Source organism: Martes martes (assembly GCF_963455335.1).
Source record: "Martes martes genome assembly, chromosome: 17".
Classification (NCBI taxonomy): domain Eukaryota; kingdom Metazoa; phylum Chordata; class Mammalia; order Carnivora; family Mustelidae; genus Martes; species Martes martes.
The window spans coordinates 33475021-33487001 of record NC_137905.1 but is presented as its reverse complement, the minus strand read 5'-3'; positions in this window follow the sequence as shown (position 1 = coordinate 33487001).

The window sequence follows — 11981 nt, the reverse complement described above, 5'->3', positions numbered from 1 at the left end:
GACACTCTATAACTAGCCTAGGTCACACAACTGTTTGTAGCAGAGCTAGAATTTGAACAAGATCAGGTTCCTCTATAGCCTATGCTGCTGATTAATATTTTGTCCTGACCTGTCCCCCTTATAGTTCCCCTGGACTTATGCGCCCGGAAGTTTCCAAGGCTTCTTTCCTCCTGATCAGGTACCACCCACACTGGGGGAAAGGGTGACAAACCACAAGGAAATCTGAGCTAGAGGTTGAAGAGGGATGTGCAAAAATCCTGTGGAGAGAGCATTCCGAGCATCCATGCAGCCACCCCCTCCTCCATTTGGTCTTACCTATGCTAACTAATGCTGATTGTCTACTGTGTGGCTGGCATTATTTGAATTGCTTTACATATATTCATTTAATTAAGCCTCATCTGAATCTTATGAAGTAGATATTATTACCCCCATTTCCCAGATGAGAAAAGTGAGGCCCAGAAAAAAATTAATAAATAACTTGCTGAGAGCTATACCATGAATCATGGCTGAGCTGGGATACGAACCCAGCCCTGGCCCTGGAGCCCACACTTTGGCTAGGCTTCATCCTGAGGAACTTTCTCAGCTGTGTTATCAACCTTTTTGGTATGATAGGCAATCATGAGGCACAGTGCTTCTGTAGATGAGGGGTGAACTTGTGAGGTAATCCTTTCTCAAGGGATGTTCAATGTTGAGCCTTCTGACAAAGGAATGGAAATTACTATCACCCATGCATCCCGAAGGTGGGCTCCTAAAGTCTCTGCCATTAGTTCCTGCTCCCAAGACCCTCCCCGCAGGGCTGCCCTGCTTCCTGTATTTTCCTAAGCCTATTTCTCTAGGTTTTGCTGCCACAAGGTATATTAAGAAATTCCTTCTCTGCTTAAAATAGCCAATTTCTGTTTCTTACAATCAAAGTGTCCCATAGACACTTTCCAGAACTCCAGGTAGAGGCTTCAATGAGAAGATTATGGACTCAGGCCTTTGATGCAGGTTTTCTTACACTTGGAAATTAAGCTGACATCCTAACAAAACCAGGGCAGCGGGGAGCTCTGAGCCTGTTACAGGGACAGCTGTAGCAACTGGTAGAAGTTGAGGCAGGGCCCCCCAAGACCAGGTCAAGAGATTTGGGATTGCAAGGTCCGGAAGGCAGGGTGAAGAAAGGAAGGAGCTGGGAGCTCACACCTCGGGGAATAGTCAGGCCCAAGAATGGCAATAGGCAGGAAGGGACAGCAAGCAAGGTGGCTTTGGCAGTGTGAAGGGCCAAATTAAAATGACACAAGTCAGGCAGGCAGGATCTCCAATGGGGACAGATTGTACAAGGGCTCTGGTGAAGCTGCCTTCATTATCAGTGCAGATACCAGGCAGAAACACTGTGGGCTGCAATGGGCTGTCACCATTAAGTGAGAGTGAAGGATGTGGTCACCAAACAGCCTCCCAGGCATCCTACAGAGAGGCAAACATATTCGCCAACAGCAGCACAGGCAGGACACCCCTTCTCCTGTGAAGCAAGCTGATGCTAATTACACTTCTCAAGTGATCTCTTCAGCATTATAGAAATAACAAACTATGTATAATCGGATTTCATTACGGGAAATTATAGGTAACCCTGTTCCCCAATCACTTCTGCTTCAGCCTGAAGACCACACACAAAGGGAAAGACGAGGTGCTAATTCAGCAGATATTTTTTCACTCTTTCCATACCTTAGCCTGGGCTAGGTGTTGGGAGCAGTTGTTTGCAAAACTGGGCTGCACATCAAAATCACACAGGGCACTTGTGATAATGCAAAACACTCAGACCCAACCCAGAGCTACCAAAACAGAATATCTGGGAAAGGAATTGGCAGGTGCACTTTAACAACCTCCAAGGTGAATGGTAATGAGGCCAGGCAAGTGGTCAGGTGGGGTTGGGTGAGGGACACATCTTGAAGGGCCTTGATAAATAATTTAGATTTTTTTCTAAATGAGCAGGGAACCCATTTGGAAGTTTTAGCAAAGGAGCACCATGTTCGGACATATCTTAGCAGGATAGTACTGTGGCTGCCGTGGGGAGGATAGACATAGGCAGCACGAGTACAAGCCAGGCAACTACCGCTGTCCAAGGACAAGATGCTCATAACCTGAATTAACTGACTAATGGATTTTTTTGAAGGTAGAGCTGATAGGATTTGTGGACGGATTAAATGTTGGATATAAGAGAGAAGCAAGAATAAAGGATGATGCCAGACTTTCTGGTCTGGGCTATCAGAAGATTCGGGTTGTCATTAACTAGTATTAGAAAAATTAAAAGGAGTAGACTTGGGGAGAGAAGATCAGATGCTCCATTTGAACATGTCATATCTGAGATGACCATTAGCTATGTGAAAAAAATTGGATATAAGAGTCCTGGGGTTGGAAGTGAGACTGGGTGGCCCTTGACTTTCTGTGCTAGCTTTCAATTTTATTTTGGAAATCCTTCTGCACACACATACACACACACACACACAACACTCTTCATTTTGGATGCTTTAGTAAAGGAGTCCCCACTCTGACATCACAAGGAGGATAAGATTCAGTCCCGACCAATCAAAACCTTCACTGCTTTCCAATAGAAATTTAAACTGCAATCTAGAGATTAGCATGGAACCCTTTCAGAGCGAATAAGATACCATGAGAATTTTTACAAACACTTCTGGGATGGATGAAGCAAAGACAGTGAAAGGGCTGGAGCTTCTGCAGCTATAATGTGAATATGAGAAATAAAAGGAAATAAGCATAAGAAAAAGGGAGACAGAAACCAGGTGATCAGGTACTAGTGATCAAATTATGCCTGACGCAATCTCTGTCTCTCATACTTATGTCTCTATTATGTTATGTGAGACACCAGTAAATTCTCTTCCCCTTTAAAAAAAAACCCAGGTGGTTCTGATAAAACACATCTATTGACTGGTATTTGAGAATAACTGTGGGATATACATGGTCCTTGCTACCCAAGTGTGGTCTGGAATTCATTACATGCAATTTTGCAAAGACTATTAGGATTGGAAAATTCTTGAAAAGGAGTCAACTCTAAAAAGCTTATTAGAATGGGAAAATCTTAAATCCCAACTCAGATTGGAAGAATCAGAAACTGCATTAACTTTTTATTTTAATTCCAGTTAGTTAACATGCAGTGTTACATTAGTTTCAGGTATATAATACAGTGATTTAACAATTCCATACATCACCTGGTGTTCCTCACAACAGGTGCCCTCCTTAATCCCTATCACCTATTTAACTCATCCCCACCACCATCCCCTCTGAAACCATCTATTTTTTTTTCTGTACAGTTAAGACTTTCTTGCTTTGTCTCTCTCTCTCTCTTCTTTTTCCCCTTTGCTCATTTGTTTTGTTTCTTAAATTCCACATATGAGTGAAATCATATGGTATTTGTCTTTCTCTGACTTACTTTGCTTAGCATAATACTCTTCTAGCTGCATCCATCTCATTGCAAATGGTGAGATTACCTTTTAGGGCTGAATAATATTCCATTGTATACATATACCACATCTTCTTTATTCATTCATCAATTTATGGACACTTGGACTGCTTCCATATCTTGGCTATTGTAAATAATGTGGCTATAAAGATAGGAGTGCATGTATCCTTTTGAATTAGTGATCTTGCATTCTTTGGGTAAATACCCAGTAATGCAGTTACTTGATTATAGGGTAGTTCTATTTTTTAACTTCTGGAGGAAGCTTCATACTGTTTTCCATAGTGACTACACCAGTCTGCATTCCCATCAACAGTGCACAAGAGTTCCTTTTTCTCCACATCTTTGCCAACACCTGTAGAATCTGCATTTTAACAAGATCCCCAGATGATCTGAATTCAATAAGCATTGTTAGGCCACAAGGGTCTTGTGCTCTCTCCAGGAGAAAAAAAAAAATGATATCTTTGTGATCTAATTAAATAACATTGCCAGGGTGCATAGCCAAAAGTTGTCTTGGGACCAATAACAATAACTTCTATTTACTCTGCATTTACTACATCCTTTGCCCTATTAAATCTTTCATAGGTATTACCTCCTTAATCCTAACACAATTAAATATCATTGCTTATTCTATTTTAACAGACAAGGAAACCAAAGCTCAGAAACATTAAACCCCTTACTCAGCCACACAGCCAGGGAGAAGTAGTGGTGGTAGACATCTACTGTTTTTGTTCACACCACATGCATTCCACCTTTTTTTGGCACCAGCTGCCCCTAAACAGGCTTGCCTCTCTCCCCTCTACCTCCAACCTGGCTCCATACCTAGTCAGTTAGCTCATTTTATTTATCTGGTTAATGAGGCTGGTTCTGACAGGGCACCTGACTAATTCAGTGTGATATTCATCAGCTCTGGGTTTTGTTTTGTTTTTTTCTGGAGTTCTGGTGAAAAAGGGCTCTCTTCCTAATGAGGAAACCAGATAGATAGATGTGAGCCTGTGGGGCTGCTGGAGACAAATTGCCCCATTTGGGGGCCTGGAAATGAATCCAGATGTGAAAAGAGGCAGATCTCTGGTGACATTGTTTAAGCTGCCTGGACCAGCCACACCTGAATTCAATCACCCTTGATTTTTTTTTTAAGTTATGGAAGCCAATACATTATTTGGGGAAGGTGGCACTAAGTGTGGTTTGAGTTGAATTTCTAGACTACTGATGAGTCCAGTGATAAAGGCAGCCCTCAAAACCAGCTCTGCTTTATTCAAAGGCTATTTCCTTAACTAGCACCCCCTACTCCACCCTATATAGGAGGCTGAAACCCAAAGGTCATGAAAATTTACTTGGTCCATGAGGAGTCCACAGTGGTGTGGGAGGGAGAGAATTAAGGCAAACAAGACAGACAGCCAAGCCCTACAACCTAATTTCTTATCCATCTCTGCACTATACTCCCTTCAGCTGGGCCATGGGCAAGACAGGCACCCTGCCTGGGCTTCTCTATAGGACCTGTCCAGAACAGGCTGTACTGCACATGTGTGTAATGATTGTGAGCTAAATATTGCTGCATAAATGTTTGATTGGCAACTCCAGGCTACCTCGATACTTCTGAGGTGGGTATTCTGCAGGCTGAGCACATATGTCTTTTTTCAAAAGCCTTAGACTCACATTGCTGCCATCTTTGCCTTTGATGCTCCCTTCTCCCGTCTTGGGGAGAGTTAAGAACCTGTCTGCTCTCTTGTGCATATGATTCTCCAGCCCTCATTCTCCTCCCTCCGTCCCCACCTCATTGCCCTTCTTTGCTCCAAGCAGAGTTACAGTTCTGGGAACAGCATCCAAGCCGCTTTTCACCCCCGCCCCAGACCAAGGTCCCTTTACTACTCATTCTGTTTTTTGTGCTTGTCTGTTGCAGAATAACTTCAGTGGGAAAAATTCAATAATCCACACCTCACTTCAGTTTTTCCTAGCTCAACTGCAAGGCTGGCTGAATTAAGCTATTTTAACAACAGATATTAACAAGCAAAAGACTCATTCGTTGGACCTGTGGATAGTAAAAGACCAATTTTCCAGCCCCCACCACTGGCTTCATGGCTTTCAGCATGCTTTCCCTCTGGATGGATATGGCTTCTTGTTGGTGACATGTTTAATGGCTCCCTCAAGCTTCTAACTGAGGAGAAAATGGCTTTGCCCTGATGGAGCAGAAGCCCTGAGCTCTGGGAAATACGATTGGATGGCTGATTTTCCATTCAGTTGTTCATATATGAATCAAGCCCCTACCATTCTAGCTTCTGTTCCAAACTCAAAGGCAAGGTAACACCAAGGACAGACTAGGTGCCTGTTCCAGGAAGGGAGAGAGGGTATACAGGCAAATGAGCATTTGGGAAAGATGTAATGAAGCTCAACTGGTAGGAGAGGAAGAGAGAATTATCAAGGATGGCAAGCTGAAACATGGAAGAGGAAAATAACCATGCAAAGCACGGGGATGGAAACGTATTCCTTGCCCCCAAAAGATCAACATGTATAAAAGTTCTGAGACAGGACAGAGCTTGGCATATTGTAGGAACTAACAATGGAATGAGCTACTCGTCAGTAGAGGGAAACAACAGAAGATGAGGTTGTAGGGCTCAATAGGGACCAGATCATGAAGACTGGCAAGCCACTACAAGGAGTTGCAGTGCATTGTGAAGACTCTGGATGATTTCAAGCAGAGGATTCATGTAATGTGGTTTGGTTTATGCTCGAGAAGCTCACTCTGGCTACTGAGAGGAGAGAGAATTAAGAGGGAACAAAAGAAGATTTATATTGCAGCTCCAAGAGCTAGTCACCACATAGTGTTCCTGTGGGCTAAGGCTGGAAGGTAGGATTTTAGGAATAGTTTTAAGCTGGAAACTCAGAAGACCCCAACTACCATCCAGAGAATCTTGCATTGCATAGACTTCCAGTTGGAATGGGACCCTGGTTTCATTCCTTGGGGAAAAGACTTGCTTCTGCCCTCAGCCTGGACCCTAGCTTCTCATGACAGAGAGAAGGACATATTTACACAATCAGAGAAAACAACTGCCAACTTTATAGCCTCAAGGAGCACCCCTGTCACTCAGATTGATGCAGGAGATCATTTAGACCCACACGCTGGCAAACCTGCCAAGCAAGTTCCCACTTGGCCAGCATCCGAGAGCCCAGAGGAGAAGGAAGGAAAAGCACCAGACACTCAGATGCCACGTGAAGAATGAGCTGTGAGCCTGCACCCACAGCTCAATTGGTATTGCTAACATGCCCTCTCCCTTGGCATCTTCAGAATAAGTAAATAATCCATCTACCTGAAATGAACTCCTTCAAAAAGAGAGAAAGAGGGAGAGAGAGAGCATTTGGAACATTTCTGAGACCTAAATTGACCAACTTTGATCAAGATGAGTCAGTAAAATAGCAGCCTCCACATCAGCTGCGCGTTTGGAGCCACTCAGTCATTATAAAATCATCTGAACTTCTCAGCAGAAGTACACATTGGGGAGTTTATTTTTGAGTCTCTCAGAATACAAAGGAGAGTCTATCCAATACCAGATCTGGGCAGAGCACACAGCTTCCTTTTAAATGAGGAGAATGAGATGCCCAGTTGCCTCTCCTTTGTTAGTAATTCCCTCTTCCCTCTTTGAAAGTTCCCCTGAAAGTAGGCAGTAATTTCTGATGATGGAAGAAAAGGCTCTTGGAGCCTCACCTGAGTAAGCAGGTTGCTACTGGCTAGCAGAGCATTCTAGAGAACTCTTTGTTGGGCTGAACTCCCAGCTGGACACGGGGTCTGAGGAAGGAGGAAAATTTGTGGAATCCTTGATTTTCTTTAGAGGAAACCAACTGAGCCCACTCCACCTCCATGGTCTGAAGCAGAAGCCAAAGCTGTGAGGGGATTTCAGAGGTTATACTGCTCTCAGCTAGACCAAAAACCCAGATACCCCATGACTAGCCACAAACCAGGGTCTGCTGGGGAAATACCAACTCCCTCATTGGTAAGGCATTGTGTGGCTACTGTCGACACCTTGCTACTATTCTGGCACCACTGAAAAACCTTCTGGGCTTTACCATCATCGTCACTATAATCAAAGGCTTCAACTCCACCCTTCATGTCTTGATCCTGGGTTAAACAACCAATCAACCAATACTGAATCATATCATTAGGTGTTGGAAGAAAGGGAGGGTATTCTTGCCCTTTAAGGAAAATAAAATATGGTCCCTGCCCTCCAAGTGCAGGTTGGAGGTGGGGCAGGGCAACAGCATCAAAGACAACTTGTGCTATAAGGTCAACTCCAGACAACAGGTACAATTCCATTCCATTCTGGAATAAACGTGACTGTCCAAGGTGATGGTGGAGATTTAGAGAAGAGCACCATGCCAAACCTGTATTTCAGAATCATGGTCCAAGGAGTCTCATTGCCAGAGTACTGTAATTCCTCCTCCATCCATCCATCCATCCGTCCAAGAAACACTTTTCATGTTGACCCTATTCCAGGCACTGTATTGGGCACTGAGGATGTAATTATAAATTATAATAACCAGTAGCAAGGTAAATACCTTTGCAGAGTTCATGGTCTGGTGGAAAAAGCAGATACACCCCTGATGCAATTAGCAGCCATCTCTTTGTCTGTCCACCCATTCTTGCGTCCACTCACCCATTCATTCAAGGAGTATGTATAAAGCATCTACCAGCCCTGACACTGTGCCAGGCCCTAGGTGCTCTGTAGGGAACAGCAGATGAGGGCTTATCCTTATAGAGCTCAGTGCCCAGCAGAGTTGTGGCCAGGGTGTCTTCTGAATAGGAGAGTTCAGGTGGTCAGTAGAGAGTGAGGCCCTGATGTGTGGGGATCAGAGAAAACTCTGCACGCGAGGTGGATGGAGCTCAAGTGTAGCCTTGAAGGTCAGACTGGACCCTGCTCAGGTCAGGCAGGGGTCCATCCCTTCGATCGCTAGTCCCTCCCCTGCACCTCTTCCCTGACCTCTTCAGAGTTTTGCAAGATGAACAAAGACCTCCCTAGGCTCTGGGCTGTGATTACCCAACCGGAAATCTTTTCCTTATAATCATGAAATTCTCCTTCCTGATTTCAGCTACACTATGTCTCCTCGCTGCTGCCTGAAGTATGTTCCCAGTTAAAAGTGTTTTCCCAGTGAAAAGACCTAGCAACAAATTCAAACACCACCCATACATCTAATCTTGGCCTCTTTCTTGCTGTCCCTGCCTGCTGCTCTTCCAGGGTCAAAGCTGGCACTCCTTGGGGACAGGCCGAACTCAGAGAAAAACGGGAGAAATGAGAGCAAGTACACATGCCTGGGAAGATTTTTCTGCCTGCACAGGGTCTGGAAGCATTTCCATGCCAGCATTCCTGCCACTGATGGGGAGAAAGGGGACTAAAGGATCTGGGAAGTTCCCCGGAAGGGCAGTTTCACTGGTTGGCTCCATTTCCTGCAGTCACACCAGGCACAGTTTGGTTTCATTCATGACATCATCACAGACACCTGTTCTGTGCCAGGCACCATGGGAGGCACTGGGCCAAACGAGATGAACAGAATGCAGTACCCACCTTAGAGGACTCGCCCTCTAAAGGAATACAGACATGGAAACAGGGCTCATGCCCTAATGGGGGAAGCATTCAGACATGCAACCAGAGAATATTCATCCATAGTGGCCCCGTGCAAATATATGAGCAACAGGGATGGAGATGAAAGACAGGTATCTGTTCTCATTATAGACTGGGGGGTGGAGGTGGGGGAGACAGGTGTGCAGGGAAAAGAAAGGACATAGGATCCTAATTCTACCATTCACGTGTTCTGTGTTCCTCTCTCTATCTGGTTTTAGTTCTATAATTTACTTGATGTAGGGATCTACATGGATGTTCCTCTATGTCCTGCTTCTGTGATAGGATGATGCCCCAGGTGTCCACTGCTCCTTACTGTTGCTTATCATGTATTCAGCACCTACTATAGGCAGGGCTAGAGCAGCGCTGAGCATTTTTACACATTTTAGCATTGTCTTCTCAACCACCTTGTTGTGAAGGCATTACTATCCCCATTTGAAATATGAGCAAACTGAGGCTCAGAGACAGTGCGGATGTATCTTCAATGAGAAGCTCTGTGCAAAAAGATCAAGAGATCTTTGTAATCGCCCCTGGGAAACCTTCTCCTCCGAATTAAATTGGCTCAAAGGGAGGTGTACCTGCGCTTTCCCTCCAGGCTTGACCTCGCAGTCACAGGGTACTGCTGGCCTCCCACAGAATCAGAGTCAGTAATAGGTTTCAGTTCTGTTTGAAAGCCCGTAGGGGTGACAAGGACTGGGCCAAGCGCATGCCTGGAGTTATATGACTGGATGGGGCGAGGCGGAAGGCTTAGACTCACTGACGCGTTGATCAGAAAAGATACCTCAGAGCAAACCCTAGATATCTAGCCCACCCCTCGCACTTGGGAATTGAGGGAACAGGTTCAGACACGGAGGTTGGCAGGCGAGGACAGCAGTCTCGGGTAGCACATCAAGCCAGGGGCGGAGTAAAGGGCCTCGCCTGCAGCTCACGGTCTCTCATTCTCCACGCGGTCCGCCTGGCCCAAGGCCCACTTCCCTCCCCCATCCCCACCCCTGCCTGGGATATCAGGACCCCGCCTGGGACCCGCGAAAGTGTCCCGCCCCTTCGCTCCGCGCTCCTGCCCCCAACCAAGGCACAATTAGTGGGGGGTGAGTTTCCTTCTCCAGCTGGGTAATTATGTTCTCATTAGGAGCCGGGCCACCCGGGCTTGGAGTATCAGCGCTCCAGCGCAGCTCTGAGGGCGCGCTCCCAGTTCTGGGGACGGTGGAAGCTGTGGCGGGCGAGTGAACGAGCTAGGGGGCCCGTGCAGGACATAGCAGGGCCCGGCGCCGCGCTGCTCCAGACAGCACACACGAGTGGCCCCGGCTTCTAGCCAGCGATCCGGCGCTGGCCCGGAGTGTCCCACGGGCACTCTGCACCTGCAGGAAAACCCGGGCCTGGAAGTCAGGTCTGGGCTCCTTAGGTCCTAGAAACCTCCTTGAGCCTCCCTCTCCTCCCCCATCCGCCACACACACCAGACCCCTAACCTGCTGCAGGCCCGCAGGAAACTGAGGTTGGGGGCTAGGGGGAGGGAAGGTAAAAGAGACCACATTGCAAAGAGGGCAGCCAGGAAGGGGTAATCACTCTGTTTCTCTGGGGTGAGGAAGGATTCCAGGAGGCAGGAAAGGAGGAAGTAACCAAGGTGACCTGGGCAGGGGAGGGGTCTTTGAGACTTTTGAGAGGGAGGCTGAACGAGGGGGTGGCCCTGAACCCCCACAGGCTCTATTCTGATCAGGTTTATATGAAATGAAGGCAAGAGGCAGGGCCGAAATCTGAAAGGGCCTACAGGGTTCTAAGCATTCAAGGGAACCATGGTGAGGTGTAGGTTTTAGGATGAGTCCCCTCCCTAGCCTCTAGTTGGGGGCAGGGATGTAGTCTCTACTGAGACCCTGGCGTTTTTGTTTTTGTTTTTCCCTCTGTCCCTTTCAGTCCCCAACACACCAGTTAGGAGTGTCCGGTTCCCTCTCAGCTGGAGCACAATTTTCAGATGAAGGCCGACTCACCTGCCCCCACCTCTATTCCCGAGGTGAGGGAGATGGCCCAACTGACAAGGACCCAGCCCCAATGAGGCCTCTAACTCCAACTCCAGGTCCTTGGGGAGAGCTGTCCACATCTCTGCTCAGTCTAATGGGAGACTCAGGCCTGAAGATAAGGGCAGTTTTGGGAGGGATGTGGTAGAGAACCCCACATTTCCACTGGAGCCTCTGGAGCAGAACTGCCTGCTTAGCACTTCTGAGAGCTTGCTGAAGTGGGTACCACTACCCCCTGTCACACACTGCAGAGCAGGAGGCAGGCCCAGACCCAGATATCTTCCTTGCCAACCAGTGCCAACCAGCCCTGGTGGGAGAGCGAGAAGGGGGAGTGAATCCTGGAAAAGCAGCTACAGAAGGGCTTCCCAGAGGAGGCAGGTTCTTCCTCCAACGGCTTAGATCCCCAGGAAGGATTTTGAAAAGTAGAGTAGAGAAAGTGTGTTTCCAGTTGAGGATAGAAACAGCCGGTGCAGAGGCATGAAGACTGGAGTGGGAGATGGGCTCATCGAATGGCAGAGGGAAGGGATCAGCAGGTGGAGGAAGCAGTGGCTGGAGCCAGTCTGAGAAGGATCTCTAATGCCAAAAATCAGACCTTTGGGAAGAGAGGGGCCCTCCCTCAGCTGGAGCCAGGACAGAATCAAGGGATAACTTCCCCTCTCTGTCCCACTTGGGGCCCACTTGCTCCCTTCTGGTTCACATTCCAGGCTTCAGAGCCGGGGCTTGGGGCTCCGGGTGAGCCCAAGTTCCTGGATAGGCAGGTTTCCTCTTTGCCTACATCCCAGTCAGGCCTAGCGTTCAGGAGACGACCCCCAGGAGCCAGATCAGAGCAGGGGACAGCCAGGGCTCATTAAACCCAGGCCAAAGAACTGCAGGCCTCTATTCAAGACAGAGGACAGCTGGACTCTGAGAGCAGGAGGG